Genomic DNA, 17,524 nt, shown 5'->3' with positions numbered 1-17,524 from the left:
TGGCCATCTCAAATAGAGGCTGGTTCTTTGCCATTGGACTTGTTTTCTAAATGGGAGGATAACTTAAAAAAAAAGACCTTTGTGTTGGCCCAAATAGAGCAGATAGAATGTGGCCCTCCCCACCCTTTTTTTGCATTTCAGTGACGCTGATTGGTTGAGTCTAAAATCATTATACTCTTAGTAATAATAGAGAAAAATAATGAGCTCTTACCAAGTGTCAGTTACTATATAAACATTGTGTCATGAATCCTCACAAAACTCTGAGGTAAACATTAACATTAGTTTCCATTAAAATATGTGAGGGTTTTGAAGTACACCTAGATATTGTGACTTGCCCAGCATCAGAGAGGAGAGCAGTGGACAGAGCCAGGACACGAACCAGGTGAAGAGCCCCAGTTTATCTCTACATGGGAGGGGAAAGTAGATGTAGAGTCATAAAAAGGAGATAAATACCTTTTCCAGTGCTTTTGAGTTGTGTAAGCTGGGATAAAAAGCTTTTCCACTGCTTTTGAGTTGTGTTAAGTTGGGTAAGTTTGACTCTGAGTCTCAGTTTACTCATTTTAAATGGCAAAAATAGTGGCCTCTAAACACACACAGAGATTGGATGAACATACAAAATAATGTGTGTAAACTTGTTTAAAAATTCAAAGGCATTACTAACACGACCTTTCATTTAGGCAACACACATTAGTTGAGTGCTTTCATTGTGGTCAGCACTTCGCTAGTGCAGTGTTAGAATAATGAGATGTGGTGGCCACAGAGAACTCAGTGTGGGAAGAGGTGAGCACATGATTGCATTGTGGTAATTGCTCTGGCATCAGGAGGAGAAACTAGAACACTGTCTGGAGAGGTTGAAGATGACTTTATAGAAGTCTTAGTGTTTTGACAGATGGAGAAGTAGGCTTATGCCTGGCCAAGAAAACATCATAATGAGAAGGAGAGATAAGAGCAACATAATGTTACCATAAAAGTGACAGTTAAAGAAAAAAATATATTTAATTGAAGTATAGTTAACATACATCCGTTATATGAGTTTCAGGTATACAACATAATGATTCAACTAAGATGTATTTTTAAATAAGCCTTTTATTTTAGATTTGCAGAAAAACTGAAAATAATATAGAGAGGCTATCTCACGCTGGTGCAGCGAGAGGAGCTGCCGCCATGCCTGCCCACCAATGGAGGGTCATGGGGAACTGCGCAGGCTTCCTGGTCAAGGGGAACAAGCAGACATACAGCACTGAGCCCAGTCACCCGAAGGCTCACAACTCCTTCTGCAACAATGGGCTGATTCACTGCAAAACTGTGGGTATGGAGCTGCGGGCGGGGGGTGGGGGGGACAAAGATGTAGTGGTGGTCACGAAGCGCAGATCCCCCCCAGCAAAAGCCTACCACCTCCTACATGAAGACCACCATTAACAAGGATGCTGGGGCTGCCCTCGGCAACATCTAGCACCTGATCCACAAGAACATTTACAGCCCAGATCTCTTCATGGCTACAATTTGCAGAGCCAGTGCCATCCTGTGCAGCCAGAAGCTTGTGATGGTGAAGAGGAAGGAGGCCCTACCCCACCAAAAGCTCCTGAGCACCTGCCCTCCCACCTCCAAAGCAGTAAAGATATCAACCACCTAAAAAAATAGTGCAGAGAGATTCCACTTTATACCCCATATCCAGATTCCCTTGTTATTAATATCTTAACATTACAATGATAAAGTTGTCACAATTAATGAAGCAGTATTGACACCTTGTTAACTAAAGTCAATACTTTATTCCAGTTTCCATAATTTTGAACTAATGTCTTTTCTGTTCTGGGACCCAATCCAGGATATTACATTGCATTTAGACATAATGTTTCCTTAGGTTCTTTTTTGACTGTTACAGTGTTTTTCTTTGTTTTCTATGATGTTAAAGCTTTCCAGGTGTACTTGTCAGGTAGAAGGTCCCTTGTGTAGAATTGGTCTGTTTTCTTCAGTAGATGTTTTGATGATATGTCTATCACTTTTGATGCTAACCTTTATCACATGGTTTAGGCAATGTTTGCCAGGTTTCTCTACTATACTGTTACTCTTTTCCCCCTCTTTCCTTCTTGTTTTGGAAGAACGTGACCATGCACAGCCCTGTTCAAAGAGTAGGGAGTTAAACTCTACCTCCTTGAGGGTGAAGTAGCTACATAAATAATTTGCAATCTTCTGCATGAGCAATTTATTATCAGTATTTATTTATTTATGTATTTATCCAACTATTTCTATATATCAGTATGGACCCATGGATATTTATTTTATACTTTATATTATAATCCAATATTCATTAATTTTGTTGCTTAAACTATTCCAGCCTTGACCATTGGGAGCATCTTCATTTGGTTCCTGTGTCCCTCTGACTTATTCCTTTCATTATCATGCCCCCGCCCTTGCTTTCTGGCACACTGTTTCAGGTTCATCCTGTATATTTTGTCTATTTTTTACTTTCTACCATCTGTATCAATACTGAGCTAAACATGAATTCATACTCACATACCCAACTTTGGTGCCATTTTACCATGAATCATTCAAGACTTCTCTTGTAGATTCTTTGGGATTTTAGACATAGCAATTATGTCAAATAATAGTTTCGTTTCTTCCTTTCCAACATGTATAGCTTTTATATATGTTTCTTGTTATATTGTACTAGCTAGGGCTTTCATTAGGTATTGAATAGGAATGATGAGAGAAGACATTCTTGACTTATTCCTTTTCTTTAGGGAGGAAGCAACCAGCTTCTTTCCATTAAAAATAATGTGGAATGTAGGTTTTTGTTAGTTGTTCTTTGTCAGGGTCAGAAGGTTCTCTTCTATTCTGATTTTCTAACAATTTTTTTTTAAATCATAAAAAAGTGTTAGATTTTGTCAAATGCCTTTTGAGTGTTGATTGATAATATCAAATGATTTTTCTTTAGCCTGTTGATGTGATGGATTACACTAACTGATTTTTGAATGTTGAATCCTTCTTGCATTCGTGGAATGAATTTCACTTGGTTGTAGTGTTTAGCTCTTTTTAAACATTAGCAAATTGAATCCAATAATATTTAATTAAGGGGGGATGGGGGGGATCCCTGGGTGGCTCAGCGGTTTGGTGCCTGCCTTTGGCCCAGGGCGCAATCCTGGAGACCCGGGATCGAGTCCCGCATTGGGCTCCCTGCATGGATCCTGCTTCTCCCTCTGCCTGTGTCTCTGCCTCTCTCTCTCTCTCTCTCTCTCTATATATATATATATATATATATATGTCTATCATGAATAAATAAATAAAATATTTAAAAAATATATTTAATTAAGGATTTTGTGTCTATGTTTATGTGAATTATCCTCTATAGTTTTTTGTGGTAATGTTTTTATCTGATTTTCTTAATAGGGCAGTATTGCCCTTGTAGAATGAGTTAGGAAGCCTTCCCTCTGCTTTTATTTTCTGAAACAGATTATGAAGAATCAGTATATTTCTTCCTTAAAAGTTTGTAGAATTCACCAGTAAAACCACTTGAGCTTGGTACTTTTCTTTTTGGAAAGTTTATTAATTATTGAGACAATTTCTTTAATAGGGTTTTTTCAAGTTATCTATTTCTACACACATGAGTTTTAGTAGTTTGTATCTTTCAAGAAATTGGTCCATTTCACCTAAGTTATCCAATTTGTGGGCACAAAGTTGTTCACAATATTCCTTTATTATCCTTTTAATGTACTTGAGATCAAGAGTAATGAAAACTCTTTTCTTTCTGATATTGTTAATTTGTGTCTTATCTTTTTTCTTAGTCATCATTAAAAAAATAGCTTTTCTTTATTGTTTGCCTGTTTTGAATTTCATTGATTTCTGCTCTAATTTTTATTGTTTTTTTTTTTTTTTGCTTGCTTTATGCTTAAGTTACTCTGATTTCCTAAAAAGGAAGATTATATTGTTGATTTTGTACCTTTATTCTATCCTGTGTATTTCATATGAATTTCTCTTTAAGCACTGCTTTTGCTACATCCCACATATTTTGATAAATTATATTTTTATTTTCATCTAGGTCAAATATTTAAACATTTCTCCCAAGAATTCTTTGACCCATGTATTATTGAGAAGTCTGTTGTTTGATTTCCAAATATTTGGGGATTTTCCTGCTATCTTTCTATTGTTAATTTCTAGTTTAAATCCATGATGGGGGATCCCTGGGTGGCTCAGCGGTTTAGCGCCTGCCTTTGGCCCAGGGCCTGATCCTGGAGACCTGGGATCAAGTCCCACGTCGGGTTCCCAGCATGGAGCCTGCTTCCTCTGCCTCTCTCTCTCTCTCTCTCTCTGTCTATCATGAATAAATAAATAAATCTTTAAAAAATCCACAATGGTCTGATATTATATTTTGTATGGTTTCTATGCTTTTTTTTGTTGAGTGCGTTATGGCCCAGAATGTGGTCTACACTTGTGGATATGAGCTGGAGAAGGATGTGTGTTCTGTTGTTGTTGTATGGAGTACTCCATAAATGTCAATTAGAGCAAGCCAAATGATAGTGACGTTGAGGTCAACTATATGCTTACTGATACTCTGCCTGCTTAATCTTGATCATACTTTTACTGACAAAAGTATGTTGAAGTCTCTGACTATAGTTGTGGATTTGTCTATTTCTTCCTGCAGTTCTATTGATTTTTGCCTTATATGTTTTGATGCTTTCTTGTTAGATGCATATACATTTAGGATTGTTATGTCTTCTTAGAGAATTGAAGACTTTATCATTATGTAATGCTTTTCTTTATCCCTGATAATCTTTTTTTCTGAATGTATATTTGTCAGAAATTAGTATACCTACTTCAACTTTTTTGAATTAGTGTTGGCATGGTATATTCTTTTCAATCTTTTTACTTCTAACTTATCTCTGTCTTTGTATTTAATGTAGGTTTCTTGTAGACAACAAAGCTGGGTTTTGTGTTGTCTATCCACTTTGACAATCTTGGGTTTTAATTGGTATATTTAGATAATTCGCATTTAAGGTGATTATTGATATAGTTGCATTAATATCTACTGTGTATCTGTCTTCTATTCATTACCCTTATCATTTTTTTCCTTTTTTCCCTCTTATCTCTGGTCCTAACTGAGCAATTTTAATGATTCCACTTTATCTCCTGTCAACATTACAATTATTTTTTTTAAATTGTTTGTTACCCTAGGGTTTACATTTACATTTTTAACAATCTAAGTCCATGTTCAAATGACACTACAGTGTTTCACATGTAGTATAGGTATTTTATAACAGAGTCTTCCTAATTCCTCCCTTGTGATATTGTTGTTGTCATTTATTTCACTTAGTTGTGTGTTATAGTCATCTAATACATAGTTACTATTATGACTTTGTACAGTTATTTTTAGATCAATTAAGAATAAGAAATGTAAAATTATTCCTTCTTCATTCTATATTTCTGAGCTGTATCTTTTTTTTTTTTTTTTGCATGAAAACTTTTTTTGGGTTTCAGGACAAATCTGTCAATACTGAATTCCTTCAACTTTTGGTTGTCTGAGAAATTCTTTATTTCTCATTCCCTTTTGTAAAGAATAATTTTACTTGCTATAGAATTCTAAGTTGGTGATATTTTTCTTCAACATTTTAAATATTTCACTGCATTCTTCATTGTATAATTTCTGATGAGAAGTCCACTGTCTTTCTTATACTCGGCCCTCTATTGGTAAGTTGTTACTCTTTTCCTCTGTCGTCTTTCAAGATTTTCTAAATGTCTTTGGTTTTCTGCGGTTTTAATATGATATGCCTAGGGGCGTCTGTATGTGCTATCGTGTGTGTGTGTGTGTGTGTGTGTGTGCATTGGGGGTGGGGACATGGTTTGCAGTTATTTTTCTTTGTGTTTGTCAAGCTTCCTGAACCTGTGGTTTGGAATCTGTCATCAGTTTTGAAAAGTACTTGGAAAGTTCTCCATTTTTTTCCTTCTTGTTCTAATTTTCCAACTATGTGTATCTTACACTCTTTGAAATTATCCCTGCAGTGTTCATTGTTTTTTAAATTCTTCTTTCTCTTGCATTTCAGTTTGTAATTTCTTTTGACTTATTTACAAAATCACTGATTCTTTCCTTGATCGTGTCAAATCTATGGATAAGCTTATCAAATGCATTTCTTTATTTCTGTTATCCTTTTTAAAAATTTCTAGTATTCCTTTTTGGTTCTGTTTTGGTTTTTCCTCCTTTCGCTTATATTACCCATGTATTCTTGCATGTTACCTACTTTTTCCACTATTAACATATGAATCATAGTTATTTTAAATTCCTTCTCTGATAGTCCCCAAATTTGTGCCATATATAGTTCTGATTCTGATGATTATTTTATCTCTTCAGATTTTTTTTCCTCTTGCATTTCTTAATTTGTTGTTAAAAGCCAGATGTATTTTACCAGGTAATAGGAATTAAAGTATAAAGGTATTTAGTATCAGGATTTATGTAAGCTGGCTAGGAGTTTGGTTGGTTCTGATATTTGCTTTAGCTATAGGTGCTGGAGGTTTCAAATCTCTCTAGAGTCTGTGTTTTTGTCTCCCTGTTTGACCTTGAACTTCCCCTAAGTACTTTTCCTTACAGAGTTTGTGTCGTTACTTTTTCAGCTGCAGTCCATAATTACTATGCAGTCTTGGTGTGGTGATATATTACAGGGAGGGGGAACATTCTATAATCCTTTGATTGAATCTCTGTTTTATACAGCCTGTGTCTTGGGGCTGTAACTTTTGTGTCTTTCCCGTGGCATAGCTTTCCTCCCAAGCCCCTACCTTCTACTTCTTTGCCTACCTACAGAGTTCTCAATCTAATCCTTGAGACCTGGACTGCTATTTGCTGCTTTTATCTTCTTAGATAAGACTGGAAGCCTAGAGGAGGCTGCAGTGGGAGGAATGCTCTCCCCTAATAGGGAAAAAGTTCTGAAAAACACTTTTCCCCTGCAATGTGGGCCTTTATTTTGGATAAATATGTGTCCATAATTCATAGAAATTACTCTTTCCATTCCCTTGCCAGAGCCCTTGAGGGGACCTTTCTCAGATCTTCACCATGAGAACCTGGTGAATTTCTTGGTGGTAAAGTCCATGAAAGTGTGTCCCCCAACCTCCAAAACTGCAGCCTTCAGGAATTTTTCACTCTCTAGCTAGCCCTCACTCAGCTTCCAACAGCTCATCAAAATTACTATTTATTATTGCCATTTAAATATTCCCACCAGTTTATGGCTCAATGGGCTTTTGCTCAGATAAGATCTTAGTCATGTTTGGCTGAACCTATTTCTCCACCTTTCCACATCGCAGCTTGCTCTGCAACCTCACTTCTCCGATGGCTCTAAGAAAAGTAATGTTCAGGTTTTTCAGGTTTTATTATAAGGGCAGGAATGATGTGAAGAGCTTCTAAGCTCTTCACTCTGTTGAGAATTGAAATGGGAGTCCAGGGAGATAATTTCATGTCACTGGAACATAGGAAGTATAAAGAAGGTAAGGAAAGCAAGGCTGGAAAAATAGGTGTGGTTTCACTTCCCAAAGCCTTTTGTGCCAGGCTAAGAGTTTGGACTGTTTGCTGTAGGCCTGAAGTAGGAAGCCATGGAAGAGTTTTAGCTGGGCAGTGACATAGCTGAGGGCTTCCACTGGTGGCATCATAGGAGCGCCCGTCCTGGGTACTGGAGGTTGGGAACAGACATGATCTGGTCAGACTGAGGCATTGCATCACACACTCTTTTCCCATTTGGATATCTGGAGTGGATTTAATGCTATTGTTCTGTTGTTATTTCAACAGAGCCCATGTCATTGTTTACTTTAATTGAACTAGAAAGAAAGCCTTTTATGTTGTCTTGTTCCACACTGCCTTCCCAATGAACTGGGCATAGCACATACTTAAATAGCAATTGAACTGAGTGAACTGAATCATTCAGGAGTTTTAATGCAATTTCAGCCCAAGCTATCTCCGGCAGCTATGTTAGTGGAAATACAGGTTAGAGGTGAATTTATATATTATTTTCTATAAGCCTGACAAAGTCATGTTAATTTTACACTTATGGATAAAAAGGAGGCAAAAAGAGATAGTCCCTGTCCTGCTGCCTTTCTCAGTGATTATTATGTGCAAAGCTATAAAAAGAACAATTTATAGCACTATATATATATATTTATTTATTGTAAGATTTTATTTATTCATTCATGAGAGACACACAGAGAGAGGCAGAGACAGAGGCAGAGGGAGAAGCAGGTTCCACGCAGGAAGCCTGACACAGGGCTCGATCCTGGGACTCCAGGATCACGCCCTGAGCCAAAGGCAGTAGCTCAACTGCTGAGCCATCCAGACATCCCATACTATATGTATTTATATTGTTGGAGTAACACACGTGTTTTGGTGCACATGAATCAATAGTTGTGAGATAGTGGGACATTCTCTCAGCAAAGCTCAGGAAATCATTGTATCAAATGCAGGTGGACTTTATTCAACAGGCAATAAACTTGCATCATCAATGAGTCAGATGACTGGGTAAGGCACCACGGACAAAAATGTGAATACCTCATACTTGCCTTTAATGACTGAAAACCTAGTGGATTAGGCGGGCAGACAGTTATCTATAGTATCAATCAGATTGTGAAAAATGAGCAAATAATAATAAGATGATAAAATCAAGGTAAATACTTGTCTTTGGGCTTTTATTATGTAGTCAAGACCTATGCTTAGCATTTTGTATATATGAGGAGTAAGATAAAACTGAATCTGTTCCTCTTCACACTGCACACCTGTATGAATGTCAGGTGGGTCAGAGTAAGAAACCACAAACAAAGTAGGAAAAAACATGGATGGATTCTTTTATAAGCCAGAGGTGGATAAAAATTCCTCTAATTCAAAATCTCGAAATAGTTGAGAAACAACTTGATAATTCTGACTACATAAAAATTAAAAACAGAAAATATTGCATCATAAAATACTACAGACAAAATAAAAATCTCGAGTTGCTTTTGCTCCAAGCTGATAACACTTCCACAAACGTGGTGGATATTCTCAAAACTTGCTGGATGGTCCATAAAAAGTATGTCAAGCACCAATGTCACAAAGTGACACAGCACAAAAGAAAGGCATGAATTCTCTGTATGCCCAAGAAAACTGTCATGATGACAGAGAACAGAGTGGTTGTGGCAGACAGGCTAAGCCAAAATTCTGGAAAGAGGCTGAAACTACAAAGACGATGGTGCTGAGGCTTGAATGTATTGAGCCCCAATACAGATCGAAGAGAATGCTGGCTATGAAGACAGGCAAACATTTTAAACTGGGAAAAGATAAGAGAAAGGGCCAAGTGATCCAGTTCTACACTTCGTCTTCTGTTTTATTACAAAGACAATAAAATCTTGAGGTTATGTTCAACTTCAAAAAATAAGTAAATAAATGCTAAACTGAGAAAAATGTTTGCAACTTACAGCACAGGATTTTGATATCCCCACTATTTACAACACTCCTCCTAATTGACAGGAAAATCATCAAGTTCCTAATACAAAAATTGGCAAAAGACAGGAGGAGAGAGCATTAAAAAAAAGAAATTAAGGTGCATCTGGTGTGTGTGTGTGTGTGTGTGTGTGTGTGTGTGTAATGCTCATTTCTCGTTCATAATTAGGGAAACAAATCTTAAACTATATTCTGTAGACTTAATTTTAGTACTAACATTAGCATTTCTATTTTTAAACTATTACCGGTATATTGTAGGATAAAGTGAGCGAGTAATTGTGTTAATGTCAATGGGAAAAAGGATTTGGGGGCTTAAGGGAAAAAAAGTTCAGGAAGTAAAAAATCCTACATCTTAAAATTGATTAGAAATATTAATGTAAAATTATTTTCTCTTTCTTGTTTAAAAATACAAATTAACTAGTTCTGCCTATTTTGTGTCTGGAAGCAGTGGCAAGTCAAGAGCAATGAGCACCCCAAGAATCCAGAATGCAACCTCTGATTCCCATTCACTACTAAAAGAAAGGGGAGTTCTTGGGGAAAGGTTGAACTGAAGTCTACCATAGATCATACCCTTTTTGACCTAGCCAATGAGTGGCAGTTTTCCTGTACTGAATAATTGTAGCTAACAAATGCATGAGGAATGTTAGAATTAGAGATTCATGGGATACCTGGGTGGCTCAGCTAGTTAAGCATCTGTCTTCGGCTCTGGTGATCTTGGAGTCTCAGGATCGAACCCCCCCTTGGGCTCCCTACTCAGCAGCTAGCCTACTTCTCCCTCTGCCCTTCATCCTGCTGATGTTCTTTCTCTTTCTCTCCAATAGATAAATAAAATCTTAAAAAAAAGAGAAATTCCTCATTTTGCAAAGTCTAATGAAAAACATTTTCCAAACAATTGTCATGAATGTACACTAGTAGAAAAGCTGAAGTGGTCAATAATCATTCACCATTGCCAAACATGAGAGAGCCAGACACTATATGTCTCCAATTGTGACTCAAATGCACGTCTATGAAGTTTAGAAAAAAAAATTTACTGTGCTCTAATCAAGCCTTAGATGAAGTCTATTCTTTAGTAATATAGAGCATGAGGGAACAACTAAAATTATACCACAAGAAGCAAGTCCAGCATATAGGAGATTATACAGGACAATTGGGCGAATTTCTGCAAGTCATCAGTATGTGAGAAAGAAAAGGAAGGAAGCACTATTCTAGACTAAATATTTAAAAAGATGCTTAAGAAACATAGGGACCATATGCAATGAGTGGACCTTATGTAAGAAAATCAACTCTAAAAACAGATTTTTATACCACTGAAGAAATAACTTAGGTATATTAATGATATTATGGCTATGTGAGAAAATAGATAAATATATATATAATATATATTTATATATATAATATATATATATATACACACAGAGGTGGATTTAAGTGATATGATGTAGTTATTGTCAGTGCTAAGTACTGACACACTCATCCCATTATTTTGCCTAAATTGAAATTTTAAAATATTTTAAATTATGTACTAATGACTAATATAAATATAATTCTTCTTATGATGTATTTATGTATCCTAACTCATTTTCTAGCTAATCTTAAGGTGGGGTAGTTTTTAGTTCTGGATAATTAGTTTATAGGAGGCAGGAAATAGCTTTACAAGTAACTCTTGTTAGGGTGTGAAGCATGATAATTTTTTAAAATGTATTCCCATTAAACAATTCATCTCTAGTAACTCTTTTATCTTTACATCACTGTATATACGAATGGAAAAACCTTTCTCCATCCAAAAAGGAAATGGTGCAATGGGGTATGCTTATCTTTAAACCAAACCAAAACAAAACAAAACAAACAAAACAAAAAACCCACACAAACAAACAAAACAAAAAACCTGACAGTTTTCAATGGATGGAATCAGAACCCTGGGATAAATGGAATAGTCCCCAAGGATGGTCAAATGTGAGTCTCTGCAGATGGCTGCACAGGATGACACTTCATAAAACATCATTTCTCTGCTAAGCTGCACAGCATCTCTGGTGCTTCAAACATATTGTTTATCTCATCAAGAGAAACAAGCTCTAAAGGTAAGAACTGAACAAGGGCCATTGCTGAGGAAACAGAGCAGATGGCCCATCTCTGATGGTCTGCCTTCACTTGATGAGAGACTGCTCCAATCCCAAGCAGACCAGTTGCCAATTAAAAGAGGTCTTGGCTGAGGGCTCTGTCCTCTCCTGTGACACAGAATCAGTGTATCCTTTTCCTAAGACTCTGCCCACTACCCTGTTCCATGACTCCCCTCTCCAGAAATGAAGAGGCCCCTTATGGCCAGCTCTGTGGAATATTCCAGAGATACATATTAGTGAGTGTCTGAATTTCTCCCAAACTTTTCACCCCAGTTCCAGGCTACATTTTATTTTCAGACCCTTTCTAGCTTAATCACTAACAAAGAAACGTGTCCAAGCTTTGTAAAGAACTTCAAAGACACGAGTTAAACATAAGAGAATTGTTTGGACTTCCTTCTGCCACCGAAATGGGCTTTATCAACTACTCTTTCTAAACACATTTTAGGTGACTATAATCCATTTAAGTTTTCACAAAAACAGGTGTAAAAGATATGATTAGCAGGCATGTTTTAACTTTCAAGTTCAGATTCCTGAGCTCCAATGTTGTTTAAGGAAAGCAATAATAGGAGTCTGAAGACAACCGTCAAGATCAAATGTCTAGAAATCTTGGGGGAATCAAAGTTTTCTCTTGTAAAGGAACTTAAAATATTCCGATCCTCTGTATAAATCTTTTTAACTTAGTATTAAGAATTGGGTCTTTAAGTCCTTTTTCCTATATTTCATAACAACTTTCAAAACGATCTCCCTGCCTGCAGGCTCGCTTCCCTGCACTTCATCTTTTCACATGCCTCCGGCGTAACCTTGCTAAAACTCAGATTTGATCAGGTCACTAACGCTTCTGTTCCAAAATCCCTTCGTGGCTCAGAATTCATGCCCTCATATGGAAACAAGCACCCTTCACCTTCCTTACCCACAGATCCCATCCGTGTGCCATACTCCTGCTATACTACAGGTTTCCCCAGCCCTGAGCCCTTCCATACCTTTGCTCTTGCTCTTTCTTCTGTTATATATATATGCTCCTTGCCTCATTTTCATCCTGGCAGTATCCAACTCCTGTCAGAGCCTAGTTTAAATGCCACCTTATCTGTGAAGCTTTTCTTGACTCATCCAGATAGAATTAAATCACACTTTCTGTGTTCTTATACCTTAATGTAGAGTGAACAGATGGAATTGAAAGCTTTAGAGCCAGAAAGAGCTCATTTCCATTCGTGATTCCTCTGCTCGCTGTGACCTTCGGCAAAACACTTAAGATCTCTGAGTCTCATATTTCTCATCTATGAAGTGGGTATATCTCAGTTGGCAAAACACATTATTAAAAAATTTACTTTAGACCTCTACTTCTGGATGCAATATGCTAGTTTGTACATTGATAAGATAAAATAGAAACAATAAAATAAAAATGATAATAATACAAAATGAATTGTTTGCAGTATTGCTGAGTTTTCATGTCCTTGAGGACTTAAGGACCCAGTTACTAGAGAGCAGAGAAGTGCATTGAGATGAACCAAATATTCTCTGCTGTTCTTGCCCTTGAGGAATCTGAGGAGGTAGAAGTGCCCAGGACTAGGGGGTTGAGAAGCTGAGAAGCCAAGCATAAAGCAGACTAAAATACTGAGAAGATCTTGAGTTCACAATTTAATAGCTTTTGACAAATGCATACTATCTTGTAACCAACACTCAAACAGGATATAGAATGTCTCATCACTCTATGAAATTCCTTTGTACTTTTTTCCAGTCAATATCCGTCAGAAGCTACTACTATTATGATTTCCTTCACCATAGATTAGATTTGCCTATTCTCAAACTTCTTATAATGGAACCAGAGCATGTACTCATTTAGGTCCTTCTTATTTTGTCAAATGTACTGTTTTGATATTCATCTATGTTGTTTGTATTAGTGTCTCTTTTGTATTTAGATTGGCTAGGTTACTTTGGGGAATAAAGCTCCATCCTAAACTGTCACCCAGTTGCTCAGGTCCTGGGATATCTTGTATACCTGTCTTACTTATTTACTTCCCCTTTGAGGTTAGAATCCCCTCTGTGCCTCCACTTGGCCTTATGTATACTTCTCCTCTGGTACGTATACATGTTGTAGGTGGAGACAAGGGCTTAGCCTTCCTTTATCTTCAGGTTTAGCACAGTTTCTATTATGTGGTAAGTGGTCAGTATGTGAAAGACTTGACTAAGATTCTGCTTTTCGTGGACTGATTGCCTGTAACTTTGGCTCTTCCACTCCACATTTGATTGGCTTTGAATCTTGTCTTGAACAAACCCTCAACTTTGTTGTCTTAATTTGATCTATAGGATCATTGCCCACATTGCCACATTATCAGTGAAAACCTAATCTCTGAGTCAGCTAAATAAAACTGTAAACTGATTAGTATACTACTTGGCCTACATTTGTTGCTCAGTAAAGTGGGGAGAAAGACATGGGGAACCCAAGCCCAGTCCTTGGGCCAATCACTGACTCTGGCCTGCTGCGGAGCCTGGCCAAGTTATAAAACTATTCTTATTGTTTCCAAATTACAGTAAATTTATTTTCATTTCTTATGAAAATGAGAATTTCATCATAAAATTTCATTCTATTTTATGTGCACCATTCTTATCTTCATCAGAAAATAAGTGCTTTGCAGCAAGGAACTATGTCTTCCAGTACTTTTTTCACTTGCCCTAGGCCTGAGCTAGGGTTTTATATGCACTGGACACTCAAAAAATGAAGAGAAAGTGGTGGTAATGAGTTCAGAACAGAATAATGAACAGATCTAATCTCTGAGGTGCTTGATAACATACAACACCACAGAAAAGCTTATAATAACTATCACTGCTGATAGCAGAGCAAAATGAACAAAAAGATAAAAATCAAAAAGAACATCTGGATAAAAAGTGAGAGGGAGCAACAGAAGAGAAACTTAGCCATGAGAATGTTCTGTAACTGTGGATTGCCAAACTCAAGGGAAAGGTTTAGAATAATATGATAGGCTCCACTTACAGGGAACTCAGTTTCTTTAGCAAATGGATTTGGTAATTGGAATTTTTGTTCTTTCTTTTCCTCTGGGAGTGTGTGGATGAAAGTTAATTAATGTGGCAAAATTGCACAGTGTCTTTGAAAATTGCAACTTCTGAAAGACCCATTGCATTGCATCTGTGTAATTAGCATGACGATTTGGGAATGGCAAAGAAGACCTAGACCTACCAGATGTTTTCCCTCTGAAGTTTCAAACTCCAAACTTAAGATCACATAACTGAGAAGGAATACAATGGAGGAAGACAAATACTACAGATTTATGACACATGGTTGTAAGCCGAATTGCATAGCTTTGTGTATACATCTCACCTATTAATCTACTGGGGTGACTTTCAAATTTGCATACTCAGGTTGAATACCACTGTCTCAAAGTCTCCATCCACTTCATTATCTTTTCTTACTTCTCATGTTTTCATAAGTTGTTCAAGTAACTACTGCTGAGCAGTAAATTATCACAAACTTAGTAGTGGAAAGCAGCTATTTTATAAAGCTTATGAATTCTGCGGGTCAGAAATTCAGACAAGAAACTACAGGGATGGCTTGTCTGTGCTCTACAATATGTCAGTCTCCATGTCCCTGAGGGTGAGTGCAACCATGAGGAAAATATCTAGAGGCTTTGTTCCCTGCATGTCTGATATCTAGGTTGGGGTAACTCAAAGATGGGTTTGGCTGGGACTGTCTCTACAGCTTCTCTCAGCATGGTGGCTGGGTTCTTAGCAGGATAGCCTTGAGATCCAAGCATTCCAAGAGAGCCAGGCAGGAGCTCCATGGTCTTTATGGCCCAACTGCACAAGTCAAATGTCTTTGATTTTTTTCATATTCTATCTTCAAAGCAGCTGTAAAGACCTCAAGAATCTAGGGGATGGAGAGGACAGATACCACATATCTTGATGGGACAAGTGTCAAAGGATTTATAGCAACAAATTAAATAAATAAATAAAGAAAGAAAGAAAGAAAGAAAGAAAGAAAGAAAGAAAGAAAGAAAGAAAGAAAACCACTATATCTGTACATTAAAAAGGAATCACAAACAAAATAAAAGGTATTTTATCAATCAACACTTTCTCAGACTTGCTCAGAGGACAAGTTATGCATTTGTTTCTGGTCCTTTGCTATTAATAGTAATAAGCCCTGTCTAATAGGGTTCTAGATTGGATTCTGACAGTGAAGCACTTGCATATTTGGAAATTGGAAGAGAGGCCATTTTTAGTACCTGACAATGGTGGGCAGGTGGCAAATCTCTGCTTCAGTGCTACTCTCAGCTGAGTTCATTAATGGCAATTTCTTTAATTGTCCACAGCTTTCTAATTTCCTAAAACCCAGCAGTCTTTTCCCCTCAGCCCTTCCATCAGTTCTGTAAGCACTATTTCCCTGTATTAAATTCCTTCTTCTTGGAAATGCCTAGAGAAATTCTTCTTTTTCACAATTGACCCTATCTCATTCAATTATGTATTTATATTTCAGTAGAACGGGGAATTCTTATGCAAATATCAGTTTCCAAAAGTCAGACATATTCCATTTGGGGATTTGCAAAGATTACCCTTATAATTTAGTAATAGCTAATTTTATATACTTGACTAATTTATATGATTTTTAATAATTATTAAAATAGTTTAATATACTTGATTAATTTAATAAGTAAAATAGGAAAAGAATTTTGCAATCAAGTTATTTAAGTCTGATGACTTTTAGCAAGAAAGAAAAGGAAGAATGTTTTAACAACATCCCATTTTAGGGGGATCCCTAGGTGGCTCAGTGGTTTAGTGCCTGCCTTTGGTCCAGGGCATGATCCTGGAGTCCCAGGATCGAGTCCCACATCAGGCTCCCTGCATGGAGCCTGCTTCTCCTTCTGCCTGTGTCTCTGCCTCTTTCTCTCTCTCTCTCTCTCTGTGTGTGTCTCAGGAATAAATAAATAAAATCTTAAAAAAAAACCCAATATCCCATTTTAGGGTAAAATGCCATGAATACATAAGGAAAGCCTAAAGAATTTAATAAACTCTTAAGTGATGTAATACATACTGAGTAAGTTATGCTAAATGCCTATGGAATTCTGATATTTAAAAACATTTGAAATAGTAAAGAAAAACATGTTTTTATTTAGCTTATTTTGTCCTTTTTTAGTGTTCTCTTCCAGTTAATGGTTTTTATCAGAATGTCTGTCTGCATTACACTTAGAAGCATAAATATCTATGGCACTGCTCAACTGTATTTATGGACCAGAAAGTGGTAATGAGATACTTCATGTATTTTGTCAATAAATGTACATGGAATCTAACACACAAGAATACTACAAATTCTGTCAAAGGTAGAACCAACACTGTCTTGGCTCCTAAAGATCATATTATTGTTCGGTAATTTTAAAGGCAATAAGAATAAGTTTTAAAAAGATTATAGTCAAGCTTGAATTTAACTTAGAATGGGGCAAGGCAAAATATTTTGGGCGAAATTTCTGCTACTTGATTTCTGACCCCTTGAAGGGAATTCCAAAAAGTCACACTTTATTCTTGATCCTCTTTATATACTTAGACCCTCAGAGAGTCAGACTTTTGAAAAAAATTTAACTTGGAGTTTGCCAGGCAAATATCCCTTTGCAAGTTGAGGTTAGCTATGTTAGGAATCTGACTTTGATGAATATTATGCTTGAACACTTTGCATGTTGATATCAGCTTTTAGACACATCTGAACCCAGAGCCTGGCAAGTACATATGTGTGTGCATGAGAGATATGTTAGTGTATCGACCATATTGCATCACACTGCTCCACTGGTGAGAACATGGGGTTATTATTGGATCATGAGTCACCTAGATCTCTTGGACACACTTTACTGCTTGACCACATTCATAATTTTTGCCAGTGACCTTACTAGTGAATGCTTTTGATCACTGTGGGGATTGAACAAAGCCTGCTAAAGGTTGGGAAGACATATTTTAAAATGAATATCTGATA

At 36.8% G+C, this 17,524-nt stretch overlaps 1 pseudogene; it reads left to right on the top strand.

The window, feature by feature from the left end:
* The first annotated feature begins 1,164 nt into the window (after nt 1–1,164).
* LOC144321529 (large ribosomal subunit protein eL28 pseudogene) lies at nt 1,165–1,633 on the top strand (annotated as a pseudogene).
* Nucleotides 1,634–17,524: the final 15,891 nt, after the last annotated feature.

This window comes from Canis aureus, chromosome 10 (genome assembly GCF_053574225.1).
Source record: "Canis aureus isolate CA01 chromosome 10, VMU_Caureus_v.1.0, whole genome shotgun sequence".
NCBI lineage: Eukaryota > Metazoa > Chordata > Mammalia > Carnivora > Canidae > Canis > Canis aureus.
This window is presented reverse-complemented; position numbering and strand designations above follow the sequence as displayed.